At 42.1% G+C, this 13,668-nt stretch overlaps 1 protein-coding gene across 13 annotated transcripts in view; it reads right to left on the bottom strand.

Moving 5' to 3' along the window:
• ANKS1B (ankyrin repeat and sterile alpha motif domain containing 1B) overlaps positions 1-13,668 on the bottom strand; it is a 412,251-nt gene that overhangs the window by 76,423 nt on the left and 322,160 nt on the right. The window contains exon 1 of one of the 13 annotated variants that reach the window (XM_086885851.1): positions 11,544-11,632. The exons of 7 other annotated variants lie outside the window; for them this stretch is intronic. The gene's annotated coding sequence lies outside the window, so the exon portion shown is untranslated. Of the gene's footprint in view, positions 1-10,823; positions 10,914-11,215; positions 11,425-11,543; positions 11,633-13,668 lie in introns of those variants that run through there. 5 more of the 13 variants (XM_086885853.1, XM_086885852.1, XM_086885849.1 and 2 more) reach the window with 5 other exon arrangements.

The raw sequence follows: 13,668 nt of genomic DNA, 5'->3' as shown, positions 1-13,668 counted from the left end.
TCAGGACTACTTAAGGGGAGGTCAGTAGTTTAGGATAAAAGTGTGTGAAATGAGCATCACTCAATTTCTTATCTACTTCATCCAGAAAAACATTTCCACTTTCATCATGGACCAAATGCTCCTGGTGAAAGAACTCTTGCTTTCCAGTGGGATTTGTTACACTTTGGAGGAGCAATCAACCCTATCACCAAAAAAAGCCTTGGTTTGGTTGGTAAAAAACACCCTTGCCTCAGAAGGATGATTCACTACAGTGAGCAGAAGTATTTGAATCTACTACTCTAACAAAATCAAAAGTCATGGACTAATACTGAAGCTATTTGTAGCAGAATAGCACAATCTTTTCTAATCTTCTACAGAAAGCTTGAAATAAGGGCAACTGGAGTTATTTCATAAAGGAACATTTGCTTTAGCTGAGCCAATACCTAAGAGACCCTGCTCTCTCATTCCTTACTGCTCAAAAAACCAAAGATGACTTTGCAATGTCTTTTGTGGCAACACAGAGCTAGTGATGAGCCATATTTGCTATCATAGAGTCATAGAATATTTTGGGTTGGAAGTGACCTTCAAGAACATCTAGTTCCAACCCTACTGCCATGGGCAGGCAACCTTCTACTAAAACAGGTTACCCAGAGGCCCATCCAGCCTGATCTTGGACACCACCAATGATAAGGAGTCCAGAACATCTCTGGACAACCTGTTCGAGTGTCTCACCACCCTCACAGTAAAGATTTTTTTCCTAATAGCTAATCTAAACTTACCTTCCTTTACTTTAAGGTCATTCCTCCTTGTCCTATCACTATCTGATCTTTGTGAAGAGTCTCTCTCCAGAAGCCTCTTTTGCTGTTGTTACCTGCCTGCAGCCACTCACACTTGGTGACATTTGGCACTTGGTGACAAGTGGCACCTACCGGAATGTTCCCATTGACTGCAATGCTAGGGACACATTTGAATTCAGAATACACCAATTCCATACATTTTAGATATTCAGTTAAATAATAGGAATACTGCATTTTCAAGCTGAGATGCACTCTGTTAAAACTAACCTGTCTGGTGCTCTGATTTGCATAGTTCCTGTAATGTACATACCTAAGGAAAACACATGTAACTATCAAAATGTCTCCCAGATACATTGGGGAGGGTGGACTCAAGTTCCACACGGAGGCCTTGGATTATACAAGTTCCCCAGCCCACATCTGGAATATAACAGAGAGCAATATCTTTACAGAATCCTCACAAACGTAGCTCAGTTAGTCTTGTATCCCAGAAAATAAAATAAGCCTACCCCATAGCAGGAAATATTTCAGTCTTTCAAACCATCCTATCAAAATCTAAACAAGAATGTGACTATTGGATTCTTGTCTGTGGAAGAAGACTACAAAATACAAATACAAATTGTAATCATTAATAATAAAAATTAATAATATTTTAAACCTTGATTATGGCCCAATTAATACAGTATCCAGAATAAAACCTGAAGTTTCCATTCCATTCTGACATCACTGTTTTCCAGACTACAAACAAAAAACACTAAAATTGTTGTTTTCAACTACTCCTGTTCACAATGTAACAAGTTTTCTAATTTTCAACCTTCACAGCCTGTAAATACAGAGTACTGTGAAGAAGTCCTCTTTGTCAGAGCTTTAAGAAGTAGAAAAAACATTGATTTTTTTTTATGATGATTAACTAACTCAACTTTTATCCCTTTTCAGATTATAGAAAACCATGACTGACATTCTTCTTTCTGAAAAAACTGCTGTGTAGAAAAAGGGAGACAGAGACTGCTATAATGTCAATGTAATTTCTGAATGCATCACACAATCTTTTGTAGTATGTCAAAAGTATAAACAAAAACACTCCATGTGCCACAGCCTACAAAGGGTATCACGTTTGATAGCATAATAATGCATGACAGGTCTCTTAATGCTTCCGATATATCAGTAATTATGTAAATGCCTTCAAATTTGATTATACACTCATGCACACCATTAAAGTTTGAGCCAAATTCAAGCTGCTTTGTACGTGAATTGAACAACATGGAAACCTTTAAACCAAACTTGGTTATATCAGTTTTCATACTGCTGGGACTAGACCCTCTGCTCACCAAGCAATGTGAGACAAAGAGCGACTTGAAGTTCTACTATGATGCCCTAATCCTCATTTGGAATCTGTAGGATATGAGGATGCCTCAAGATTGAGTGAAGTTTCAACCACCTGCTTTCTCCCATGGACAGGGAGATTCAGAACCTTGTCTCATCAGTGGGGTCCTGTGCTGAGGTAGGAAGTCAGGAACAGGAGGAATAACAGGAAGGCAGATGGTGAGATCCATCTTGGAGACCATCAGTCAAGTGGATTCTCCACACACACTCTGGAAGGGCAGCACCACCTCTCCTTCACTCATGGAGCAACAGAAAGGCATCAGGGCAAAAGGCCAGGATTTGTTTTTTGGAAATGGCAGACACGAATAATGAAGTATAAGATCCATAATATAAAAGTATAAAGTTAAGACTAAAAAACCAGGGGGGAAGTAGAAGAAAAAAAAGTAAGAAACCAAAACTGCTAACTTCCACTCATGTTACACATTAAAATCAACCTCTTTAGGAACACCTGACTGGTAAGGACTTGCTAAATTCCTAATAAATTAAAGTAATACTTCAGGGTTATTATTAGTTTTTAATAAGCCCCCTCACTCTCTTAGTTATGTCATCACTGCATTAGGATCAACATAATAGGGTTTTAACCAGAACTGGGCTGTGGTGGCTGAAATAAGATATTCTTAAAACAAGATTTATAAAAATGTGACGCATCAGCCCCTAGCAATAGCAACAATACTACATGTAGGTCTTGTATAATGCATGAGCACAGGATTACTTCCATGAATCAACAGTTTTGCATTAAGGTATAAAATCATCACATACAGATAACTAAAAGTGAAGACTGGTTAGAAAACAAGAAATTTTACTTTACAAGAGTATTTGTACCTTCAGTACAGAAAAGGATTATGAAGGTCAAAGAACAATCCTATTACTTAAGTTACATAATTCAAAGCAGGGTGCATGTCAATGTAAAAACAACATGGAAAGATGACTGCTGTTTTGTGTTTATTCACCACTTCTAACTCAGATTGTTTATTTTACAGTAGTTCTGCTCTGAATTGCTGAAAAAGAAATTTTTCACATGAAGTCTAATTTTTTTCTACCATAAGTCAAGAAAGACATTTTTAAGAACCAATTCTATGTGATGCTCAGCAGATAAAACAGGATTCTTCTCTTACAAAGATCCCAGCATAGATTACCAATCTCTGACACCAAAGAGCAAGAAGCTGGGGAATCATTTCCCAGGCTGACCAAGCTACTGAACTCAGCTGAGGTGATCTGAGCACTATGGGGCATGGCCAGGTCCTCAGGCACCACGCCTATTAGATGTTGCGCCACACTGAGAGTCAAGAAGCAAGCAGCAGCTTTGCTTTACTTGTGAAAGTATTTAGGAAACTGTTCTAAAAAGAAAGAAGCTTCCCAATTTTCTGTTAACTACTGTAGTCTTCAGTCCCTCTAATAAGTAAAATCTCAATGCAGTCAACTATTTAAATGGGAAAAAAATTTGCTATTTTGGGGGCTATGACTTGCTCTCTAGCTTATGTTTTAAACAGCATATATATTTGAAGTCTATTTCAAAGGGAAACTTAACACTCTCCAGCCAAGCTTTCCAGATCAGGACCACCTAACATTACTTTCCTATTTCCACAGCAGAGCATTTACAGAAAATATCAGCTATACTAACACTTTCTCTAAAGGCTTTTCCTTTCTCTAAAGGTTTTCCCTTTGAAAACCACATATCGAGTTTCCTCTTCGACATTTCATTTTCTTTGAAGTTTTAGCCAATTAACTGGTCAATGCAAATGAATCAAGAAGCAAATAAAATCAAGTTAAAAGATGGCACCTTTAGCAAGATCCCACAGGCTTTTTCTCAGTGTCAGAGCCCTCATGACTGTGATAGCAATAGGGAGATTCTTGCTATCTTCCGAAAGGTACATCAGAAACAGTCCAAATGCTGCTTCACCGCAGCGATAACTGAACACACTCTATTGCTTCTCCTTCTTCCCAGTATCCAGGAAGATTAGGTACCTGAGACATGCTCTTCAGCCTGTGCAGTCAACAGTATCAATGGTGCTATGACAATTTTCACTAGCTGAAAACAGTGTTCAAAACCTCAGAGTGCAAACCCTCAGGGTACGTGGTGCTTCCTTCCCCTGCCCTACGCTTCCCTGTGCATATCATCACTGTAGAGCTGCTTAGCCCCAGACAGCTCTGTAAGGAACAAAAATGGTAACAGCAAGGAAGGGGCACAGCCAAGAACTGCAGGTGTAAAGGGCATATTTCATCCAGGTCAGCAGAAAGATTATCCTGCACTGTTTGGTGGATGCTTATGAAAGGAAGATGATGTGGACAGCATTAAACAATTAAACTTGCTATTACTGTGCTGTGACAAATACATACACAAAGTTCATAAAGGACAAGTATGGAGCTGTCTGGCAAGGTGCTGAGATGGTTCAGTGCAGGCAGTGGTTTGGAAGCACTCAAGTTACAGCACCACATGATGATTCCAAAATCTGCATCTTGTGCTAAGGATCTGTTAATCTTTCACACAAGTTAAAGATACATTTGCCAACAAAAATTGGGATCAATAGAATTCAAGCAGAAAACGATCAGCTGTAATATTTCATGCTCTTCCCATATTTTAATGCTTAAAGAAGCACAACTTTACAGTATAGAGACAATATTAAAGATTTATTGTTATTTTGCACACATATGTAAAGATGACATGGATAGTTAATTAATGAAATTAATAAGCTGTGGGGAAATGCCTATGAAATGGTTAGCACAACAGGTTTTTAAACCTGTCAACACCTGTCAAACATCATGCTTTTGTATGAATTTTTAATGAACATGAGGTTTGGAAGTTTTTTTATAATATGCTTCCTGTAGAGTCAAACTTTGTTTCTGAAATATCCAAGCTAGGCACAACATGGATTAGAATTGAGAAGTACTCACAAAAGCCTATGGAAATCTTTGAATTCTTGTTTCTTGCTAGTGCTAAGAGCCGAATCCCTACCACACTCATATTTTAAAGAAAAATAATAACTTACATCCAGTTTATAATAGCTTCAGTAAAAATACAATGAATCATACAATACTTCCCTTAGGTTTTGCTGAAGTATTTTTCTGTGTGACTATTCACTCTAATATCTACTTACCTCTGTGGTGGTTTATTAATATTGGTACAGAAAATTGAAGTTCTATGTATTTCGATTGTACAATAATAACACAGGTGCTTCACAGACCAATTGGGTACTCATTAATAATGTACTTTCCAGGTGGCTGCACTATTAACCAAGTAACACTTTTCCAAGGTTTTAGAATTATATCTGAAAACATTCCTGGAAAACAAAAGCATTAGTAAAGCACAACAGTGGCATAACAGCTCTTTGATTATGGGATCCTGAAGGAGATAATTAGCCAGTTTTCAGTTAACTTAAAAACTAAATGTTTTAACTATTTGCAAACTGGCATTTACCAGCATATTTATTTATACTGTAAGTGACATTATCTAAGATTTTATAAACAGTAAGAATTTACTAGATTATTTTTGCATGCATTTTTTATGATTCTTTTCAAAATTGAGAGATTTAATATCAGTCTCAGTGGAGTAAGATGAAGCTTGAGAACAGTGAGATGATCACACATTACAACAGTAAATCTTCTAGAATTAAAATTTTTTCTGTTATACATGCATGCACACATAAACATCCATTTTATTATTATATAATAATTCTTGATGAACACTGTAACTGACTTTGCATTTTCCTATATTGGTAATAATTACACCCAAATATTTTTGTGGCTCACCAATTTACCAGTGGTTTAATACCACTTAAAGATATTGTGTGCAATAGTGTTCTACATTGAAGAGATACATGAAGGAGAAAGAAATTATCTTCAGTATACCCATGGTAAAAGAGACATATATTCTCACTGATACCATTGCAAAAGCTTTACTCCAAAGTACACAGAACCTGCTAAGGCAGCATACATGCAAATACCCAGAAGCACTGGAGGTCTGACTCCAATCTTTACCAGGAGGACCAGCCAACTTACTGAAGGGTTTAGACAATAATCTACTGTTGGACAAGCAAAACAAGTGTTTATCACCTCCACATTTCACCACATCTAAATGTACTGCAAAACTAAATGTAAAGAAGTACTTTCTGGAAAAAAGAACTTCAAAATTTAAACAATGGTCTAAAATCTTCTGTCAAAGAGGCAAAACTCCCTGCTGACTTCATCTGCTATTATTGCAGCTATTATTAAATTTAGCCTTTTTACAGCTGCAGAACTTAAAACATCCTAAACAATAGAAAAAACTCTCTCAATGTTTGATGACTGCAGGAAACAAGAACAGAATGAAGAACAAACCAATTACATGCAATAAACTTCATATAAATCATGCTGGATTTCCTGCATCAAAAAGCTGGATAAAGAATAAGAAAAGAGACATATCCTTCCTTAACATGTCCCAGTTTCTAGAAAGAGCAAACTCCAAAGACAGAGGCCTGGGAGAAAGAACCTCCATCTCAAGCTTCCGAAGACCCCACCAGACACTTATTTCAGGCACTGCCAAGAAGCCTGCAGCATGTGTGGTACATTTAGAAAAAACAGGATGGTTACAATTACTTAGTTCTGGACCAGCTGGAATTTCCAGTTGGTTTTCCCAAAGGAAAAGTACTCTACTTTTAGCAAGGGATCATGCAAGTCTTGGGAACAAGCCAAGATATGAATATCCACAAGGGAAAACAAGTACAATCTTAACCATCCACAGAGCGAGTATACGCCAGTGCTGAAGACTGCTTTCTAACATTGAGCAAGTGCCCTCAAGTGATTGCACAGCCAGAGATTTTAGAAGGTCCTCAGATACACTGTCATTGCTCATTACTTCTTCTCTTGATCAAGCTATATTTCAGGCATTTGACTTTAACCCAAACTCTGTTCCCAGGGCACAGATATACTGAGATTTGAGTCCTAATGAAAAAGAGATGAATGCTGGGTATTGTTAACACTGATAACCCTGCAGCCTCTATGTTCTTGTTATTCCTCCTGAGATACCACAAAGACACTATCCAACCCCAAAGGATGGGCCAAGCAGGGACCAAATATCATTTCCCATTACAAAAGGCATCGCAAAACTCTCCAAGATATTCTTTAGTCAACAGAGATAGAAATAACCCAGAGTTAGAAATAAATAAATCCAGTAAGAGGATGAAGGCAATAAGGAAGGAACGAAGAATGGATATCGTCCTGGATTTTCTCAGTACTTGAGCATTTCCATGACAATAAGAACATCTTTGACTCTGTGATCAGAGGATAATCTCCAGGAGATGTACCAGCACTTCTTTACCAAGAATCACCATTCCTTTGTCAAGGGAGAGAGGCTATCTGCCTGGTGATTTTCCTTTGGTAAAGATTTCTTCAACACCAGTATCATCACTTCCTTAGGCCAGACATAGCAATTGCTATCTGCTAAAATGGAGCCATCTGAAATGTTGCAAGGTACTTCACTTCAGAGAAATTCACTGCAGGGTGACAGTGTCAACAAGATCTTTTAACACTATGCTCAAGTTTGTCAGAGTGAATCCAGCCCAAATTTGAGGGTTTTTTAAAATACAGACTCTTCGGAGAGTGGAAGAAATGTTTTTTACCTGACTGAAGGGCTTTTTGAAAAATTCTACTGCTCCAGAGTACGTAAATAGAAAAGAAGGAAAACAACCCCAATCCAACACCACGTATCTCCTCTTCTCTCAGAGTACTAGGCAGTGTATAAATCCACATCAAAAGCAATATGACCACTGAAACTGACCCAAAAATGCCCCACTGTGTTCACATGTAATCCGTAAACCAAGACAATCGCCAAGAGCAATTCAAACATAGCTGCAGACTGATACTCTATTATAGAGATAAGCAGTTGAGAATAAGGTATGTGAAGATCTGCATCTTTGAAATACAGTGCCCAAAATACTCAGCTTAACATGCTGAAAGCCTCTGAGGAACTTGCCACCTTTTGAATCTTTTCTCCTCAAAGGCAAAAATATACAGAAAGACTATGGATAGAGACAGCAAGTAAACTAAGACAATGAAACACCTTTCCTAGCTTAATTACCTTGTCAAAGCCAAGTTTATCTGAAGCATAACCCTTTGATACTTGGAACCATGACTGCTGTCTTGTAGACAAGCTGGCATAGTTGGCACGTGGACCAAAAGACCAAGTACAAGCAGCCCTCTGTTATTGCCTACACAAAGGGAAAAATTGCATTGGATTGTAAAGAGTGCCAGTACGGTACAATTTTCTGAAGGTGTTATTCTCCAGGATTTGACTGTGATTTCTTAAAAATAAGCTTGCAGCTCATAGAACTGTGAAGACAACATTGAAAATGTGAACTAGTATAAGCCAATATGTTCCCTAATGTACAAACAATACAAAATCACATCTCTCAGAGTAAAAACTGGCCAGTTCATCACGATGAGTGTTTATTTGGAAGACTGATATACATTTTCAACATTTAATAAGCAAAGAATTATGATAATAGGATCATCAGAAAAAAATCTAGTCATAATTGGTATTTGGCAAATGAATAAGCTTGGACCCAGAATGGTGCCATTCACTCTCATCTCTGCTTTAACTTGCAGTCTGCATGCAGAGCAGGTCTCAGGACAAAGAGCCAAAAGAGCTTAAGTCCAAGGCTTGACAGTTTCTCAGTCTGCCCAAAGCAAGGTGGGAGTTTACTATTTGTAAAGAATATTATTCACTATGCCAGTCACTAACATGTAACAAATAAATACAGAGATCCGTACCAAAATGCCAATTGTTCAATGTTAAAACAAAGCAAAATCTGAATCCTCCTGAGTGATGGAAACAAATTAAAATTAACATTTCCCACATGGAGTTTTGACTCCTTCAACAGTAAAGTGTCTTGTTCTTGGACTGTAAATGAAATCATGACTGACCCAGGTCACAGCTCCCTCTTAAGTTCCTCAGCAGCAAAACTTTTACCTAGAGCCAGTTTGCTTTAAGTTCTTACTTCAGTGAACCACCTTTGATGGTGGTTTCATTGCTAGTTCTGTTCCAAATTTTCACATCCTCTACCCTCCCTTTTTAACTCCATGTGCCCACTTCCAGTTAGAGGTGTCATTCTTCCCTCCCCACTACCCAAGAAAAATGCTAAGAGGAAAAGCAGCAGACCCTCAGCTTTCTGAATTAATTTTGGGGTACTGCATTTCAATGCCTCCTAAGTAGAATGAATATGTATAATACATTTTAATTTGCCTTCTTACTGGATAAATTTATCTCTTCTTGACTATCACATCTCCTTTCTCTGGAAAAAAAATTATAAAGGCGCTCACCAATAGTACAGAAAGCAGAGCTAACTTGGAATACATCAGAGAGCTCTTCTAGTTCTCATCTGTCAACCATTTGCACAAATTCTTGAAATGGAACTTCTCAGGTGGGTAAAGTTAAGCGGGTGTGGGAGCAATAGCACAACTGCAGCTTGTATGCGTTATACTCATGTATCAAAAAGAACAGATCTCTTAGCGAGCAATTACCAACAGACCAAAAATTTTTTTGCTAAAAATCACTTACTCTTCATTTTTTTCCAGAGCACCACTGAAATTTTTAGAGTACTATCAGAATGGAACTTGAATTCGTTATCCTAATTATACACCATAGGATCAAGGCTCTGTACTGAGCAAACAAGTATCAACTTCACGTGAGTGTTTATAATTTGTGATCACATTTATACAGGAAAAAAAAAAAAGTCATACGAACAACCTTCCACTGAGGGTTTTTTTTTCTTCTAGCAGGTGACTATATTTTTTATTTTGGCACATACGAGGAGGACACAAATTGGTCCTTAAAGTGCATTCAAATGGCAAGTTACTATCCATCATGCCAGGGTCGAACAGTATTTTGTGCCTCGTTAAAAGAACAAGTTAAAACATTCTTTAAGGAGCCATAAGATCCGTTCTATCAGTAATCCTGTCACAGATGGACACTGTAGCATTCCTCATTAGTACCGCTGCTCTTAACGACGCTACGGAGTAGAGTACACCTTGATTTTGTGCATGTTGGCACACATTGCCACCGCTCGCACAGCTAAAGGAATTTTGCAAGGCACATGGCAACATGCATCACTCCACACGCTAAAAATGCTTAGGAAAACTGTTACTGCAGGTGTGCACCAAACTAAATTCCAAATTAAATGCTCAGTTATCGTTTGTCTCCCAATGCTGCTTTCTCGCCATACGCTACAATACCTGTTCGTTACTATGTATTTTTCAAACATGAGCCTTTTCTGAGATACGGAAACATAAACCATCATTCTGATCTTTACACACTTCTTTTCATTCCTTTTGTTTTTTCCTTTTTTTTTTTTTCCTCCCCCCCCCCCGCCACCAGCCGCAACACTTGGCCCAGCTAGCGTTCCTGAAATACCGAGCGGACAATCGGCGGTGCCGTGTAGGCGAGACCTCGCTTAGCAAGTTTCGGACCAGGGCACACCACGGCCAAGTTACCAGAGCCAAGCAAACGGAGCTTTGCAGCGCGCACACGGACGCGCCCCCCGCGACAGCCGCTGCTGCGGGCTCCGCGCTGCCGCTCTCCCGTGCGGCACAGGAGGTGGGTGCCCACCTCCCCCCTCCCCCGGGATTCATCACCGCTCCGGACGGCTGCCCGGGACGCCCTGATCCCGCGGCCACGCCGGCCCGGTGAGAACTCACCAGCGGCGAGCACCGGCTCCGTCGGGCGGCTCAAACTCCGTCCGCCCCGCCGCCCACCGCTGCCCCGCGGCCGCCTCCCCGCCGACCCCCGCCCGCCCCGGAGCGCGGCGCCCCGCAGCGCCGCCGGGCGGGAGCTGCCGCCGCCGCTCGCCCCAGCGGCACCGGCGAGCCGAGGCTTGACATAATCCTGCGAACGCAGCAACCGCAGGCGCCGCCGGCTCCCGCCCGCCCGTCCCCCGGGGTCCGCTCCCGGCGCTTCCCTGAGCCCGGGGCCGGGCGGGGGGGACGACGACACCCGCTCCGGGCTGCGCGGCGGGGCGGGGGCGGTGCCCGGTGGCCCCGTGCCCGGCCCCCCGTGCTCGCCCAGCACCTCCCCTGGCCCCCGGTCTCACCTAGGAGCGGCGGCGGCGGGCTGAGCTGCCGAGCCCGGCGGGGGCGGGGAGGGAGGGGAGAGAGAGGGGGGCCCCGACGTCTGCTCCGCAGCCGCTACCCCTCCGCGCTGAGCATCTTCCCCGCGCCCCGCGGTGAGTCAGGCACGGAGAGCGCACCGGAGCCCCCGCCGCCCTCCCCGTCCGGCCGCCGCCGCCGCGCGCGCCCCCGCCTGCCCCCGAGCCCCCTCCCGCTTTTCCGCGGGGCCGCGCGCGCGCGCTCCGGGCCGCGCTGCCCGCGGGAGGGGGGGGGGAGGGGCGGAGCGGGCCGGGGGCGCGCGCGCGCGCTCACCGCGGCTCGGTGCGGTCCCGGCTGCGGCGGGCGGGAGCTGCCGCGGCGCCTCCCCCGGCCCCCGCCGTTACTATGGATATGGGCCCCGCGCGCCCCCGCGCACACCGCGCGGGCGGGGCGCTCCCCTCCCTCCCTCCCGCGCGCCGCCGCTGCCCCGCGCCTGGCGGGGGCCGCCGAGCGGAGCCGGGGCGGCGCGGGGGCCGGGGGAGCCGCCGGCGAAACTCCGTCCTCGCCGCCGGCTGGCGAACGCCTTCCCTTGCTCCCTCGGCAGAACCGCTTCTTTCTTTCTTTTTTTTTTTTTTTCTCTTTTTTGTATAACATGAGTGTCTGAATAAATCTCATCCGAGCTCGAATTCCTGCCTTAATACCAACAAATAAGCATCCCACGGGATTGTTTACTTCAGTGACTGCATCCCATTAAGCAGCACCCGGGCTGCCTAATAAATGAAATAAAATTCAAAAGATAATGCCCCTATAATTTAACTTTACAAAATGTCAGAGGACAGAGTTGCACTTTCAGTCCCCCATGGCGGCTCTTATCTCTTACGCTGCTTCCCTGAGGAACTTACTTGGTGGCTGAGCACATTATCTGACAAGCTCAGCCGGTGGAGACTGGAAGAAACATTTTACCAAGTGAAAAAATGTTACTCAGTTACAGCAGGTGAATTGATGGGGAGGATGTGGTTAGTAACGCCTGCTGCATTTCTCCAGCTCGCTCCAGGCAGATCTAGCCAAGACATCAGCCAGGCAGGTGCCTCAGGCCCCAGCCCTGCCTTTGGAGGCTTTCTGTCTTCTGTGAAATAAAATCCTCAATAAACGAGTGGAAGAAAAACTAAGTGTGTCTCTCTGGGCAGCACAGCTTTACACAGACAAGTCACAGTGCTGAAATTCAGTATCGTTTTCAGCCTCTGCAACAGCAAGAGCAGAGATGGATGATGTTGTAGCTGCAGATCCAGCACACAAGCAAGGCAGACTTTCCAGGTGTACAAGTTCATAGTCAGACTTCTCAGAGACCTCACACTGATTAAATGCAGAAACCTGGTTCACTGGTCCTTTCGTCTGTTCAACTGCATGCGCTTATATAGAACTTCAAGCATAGATGGCTTCGAGCACCAAAATATGTCATATTTGAGGCTCTGAGTGTATGTCCCTCCGAGCACTAATTAGGTCTCAAACTAGTGCTAAGCTGCATTTTTTCAAAAGCAAGTTTTTCAAGGAGTAAATGATCATATTCACAAACGTTTCTCTTGGTTACAAAGAGTGTTAATAACAGGCACATTGCCACGAGCTCAGTGACGTGTAGCGGGTAGTGGACTGACTCAACCACAAGATAGTGCTGACTTTGAATGCACTGGTATGTGTGTGAGTAAAGGCAACAGTGTTTGCTATGAATCCCAAAGATCAACTGCTGATTATTTAAGAGTTGAAAGGAATGCTTAAAGTGGTAATGAAAATTCCTAAAGATACAGTTTTCGATATCATAACTGATTTCAGCTAATTGCTTCTACCAAAATAATGTTGGGGAACTCTAAGCATTAGCTCTGAAGCACATTTTTAGAATGAGATTAGGAAAATTATTTTGATTTTAACTGAATACTCTCTGCTTCTTTGATGATTCCACTGTTTCAATAAAATCTTTTAGATACAGTCTGGTGTTTATATAGGTTTGATGTAGCCCATCTGGAGAAGGACTGAACAGAATACAAAAGTTTAGTTTCATCCTGAATCAGGAGAAAACATAAACATTTTGCAACATTTTCTGAACATAATTCCAAAAACAGAGGCTGTAAATACGAAAATGTCCATTTCAAAACATTTCTTTTTATCTTTTCAAAACATGTCAATGCAGTTTAAATTTTAACGTCTAAATTGTCAGTGTCACTTTTGTTCTGACATGAACAGATCTTTTCAAAGCAGATGATTTGGCAGCATTTCCTTAAAATGTTGAATGATGTTTATGGATTTGTCTATACTTTTCCAATACCTTGGGTCTCCACATCTCTATCTCAACTAACAAGACTTTTAGCAGAGCCCAAACTTGCTTTGTCCTGGATTTTGTGATCTGCATTTTTAAATTGAAATCGGTTCTTTAGAATAGGTGGGACGTGATCCATTAACAACTGTG

Source organism: Cyanistes caeruleus, chromosome 4, assembly GCF_971803275.1.
Source record: "Cyanistes caeruleus chromosome 4, bCyaCae1.hap1.1, whole genome shotgun sequence".
Taxonomy (NCBI): domain Eukaryota; kingdom Metazoa; phylum Chordata; class Aves; order Passeriformes; family Paridae; genus Cyanistes; species Cyanistes caeruleus.
Note: the sequence above shows the minus strand (reverse complement) of the source record. Positions and strands in the feature narration are given on the sequence as shown.